Raw genomic sequence first — 2,236 nt, 5'->3', positions numbered from 1 at the left:
TACGATCAGATCATAAACGTGAGTACCCCCCGGGGCGTGTAGAACGTTGGCCACTACATATATATACTCCGGCGAAGCGAACATGCAATCCTTCTACATACCCGATATATATATATATATGTGTATATACATAGAGAGAGAATGCCGCCCGCCATTACTGGTTGATACTTCGTACTGTTTCCCTTCCACACTGTCAACGATGTCAACGAATCTCCAAACAGAGCGTCCTGTCAAGCGTCATTGAGCGTCGCGCGCGCGCGCGCGAGCGAGCGCCGCGCTCCTGTCAAAACCTGTCACTGTCAAAATGGCGCACGGATCACGTGGGTGTCCTGTTTAGAAGGTGTGCTTCGTCTCGAACTACTTCCCTTCTCTTCGGCTCTCTCTCTCTCGCTCTCTCTCTCTCTCTACACGATACATTTTGGACGATAGATTGGCGTGTCTGTGGAGAGAGAGAGGAGAGTCCTTGAGATTTCCCTTGTCCTGTTCTGTGTGTCTGCGTGCGTCCTGTCGAGTCGAGTAGTCAATTCGAGGTTCGATAGCTGGTACACGTCGTCGTCGTCGTCATGAAAACATAATTTATTAGTCCAACCGATACGAGAGTACGGAACGATCAGCGCTATCCCCAGAGTAGTAGTACACGCGCATATCGCACTATCCGAGTGTGTGTGCGAGTGTCAGCGAACAAGCGAGCGAGCGAGGACTTGTTCCTGCTGCTGCTGCTGGTGGTGGTGATGGTGGTGAATGCTTTGTTGTTCTTTTTACCACTCACTCACTCACTCACCCGCTCGCTCACTCAACTCTTGACCTGTTGATGTGCGTTGCGCTTGCGTTGAAAAAATTGATTTTCCCTCCCATCCTTTCTGCGTCCCTTTCTCTCGCACCCTATCGCTTTCTCTCTTGCTAGTCTCTCTTTTATATTCTCTCTCTCATACACACTCTCTCTATCTGTCTTATTTGCTGGAGAGTGCCGTGATTATCGTGGTTTGCTTGCATGGGCTCGCAATAAAGCTCGCTCTCTCTCTCTCTCTCTCGGTTTGCTCTCGCAAACACCCAAACACACACACACCATGCGTCTCCATGGGGCGCACCATGCGTCTCCATCTCGTTCGTTCGTGATAGGCTAGGCTAGATGGTTGGCACTACGTCCGGTGCGTTTCAGCCAGCAGTCGTTCTCGTTGCGTTGGCTGGTGCGCTTCCGAAACGTTTCGAATCGGCATCACAGCTCCCTCACTGGCCAGCGTTTGGTGCGTGTTCCCTTATTGTCTCTCTCTCTCTCTCATACCACCCCCCGTCCCTTCCTGAAGGGTGAGTCCTCGCCCTCGCAGCAGCAGCAGCAGCAGTGCATTCCATTCCATCGAGCAATCGAGCAAAAACCCATAAAAAAGGAAGATTCATAATTGATGTGATGTGTGTGTGTGTTTGTGTGTGATAATGTGGTTGTGTGTGGTTCATCTCGCGGACACACACTCCCATCTTGATTCCGTCCGTCATTTCCGATAACCCCACGTGCCCCCAAGGACCGTTGGCCTCGCGTTGGCTGTTCAGAAGTGCAAAGCTCTGATTGCTGCGGCTGCGTTTGACAGTTCAGAAACTCTTCCCAAATCCTCGTGTGTGTGTGTGTGTGTGTGTCAGTGGGTCCTGTGGGTGCCTGTTCCGCAACCGCACCAACCGCACAGTCCCCATGTCGGGAGGATTCTCGCGAAATCTCGTCCGTCCGCAGTGGATCCTGCATTACGCTACGTCGGTTAGGTGTGTGTGTGTGTGTGAGCGTGCGTGCGTGCGTGCGTGCGTTGCTCGGCACAGAATATTGATGGACGAGCACGTCTCGAGTGGAACGTCCCCTTGCCATCCAAGCAACATAAGGGCACACACACAGATACACGCTCGCCTTTGCCGTCTGCTGAAGTGTGAGCTCGCTGTTCGCATTTTGGGGATTGGGAAGGACTACAGCCACCCCCTCCCCCTCCGCTTCCCTCAACCACCAACTCTGTCACTGCAACTGTAGCTCGAAGCTCGAAAGCGTTCTTGTGCTTAAACGCTCAACAATCCCTTTCCGAGAGGTGCTGCTGCTGCTGCTGCTGCTACTGCTTCGCTCAATACTCAATCCCCTGTCTACTACAACAACCACAACCTGGTGTGCGTGTGTCAGTGTAGAGCTGTGTCTGTCCCTGTGGTACACTCTAGTGTCACGAGAAAAGAAAATAAGAAGAAGAAGAAGTAGAAGAAGAAAAATAAG

At 52.0% G+C, this 2,236-nt stretch overlaps 1 protein-coding gene across 1 annotated transcript in view; it reads left to right on the top strand.

Moving 5' to 3' along the window:
• The first annotated feature begins 1,201 nt into the window (after positions 1 to 1,201).
• The window catches only part of LOC125956958 (uncharacterized), a 16,919-nt gene continuing 15,884 nt past the window's right edge, over positions 1,202 to 2,236 (top strand). The window contains 1 exon segment of the mRNA XM_049689279.1: positions 1,202 to 1,244. The gene's annotated coding sequence lies outside the window, so the exon portion shown is untranslated.

This window comes from Anopheles darlingi, chromosome X (genome assembly GCF_943734745.1).
Source record: "Anopheles darlingi chromosome X, idAnoDarlMG_H_01, whole genome shotgun sequence".
NCBI lineage: Eukaryota > Metazoa > Arthropoda > Insecta > Diptera > Culicidae > Anopheles > Anopheles darlingi.
Note: the sequence above shows the minus strand (reverse complement) of the source record. Positions and strands in the feature narration are given on the sequence as shown.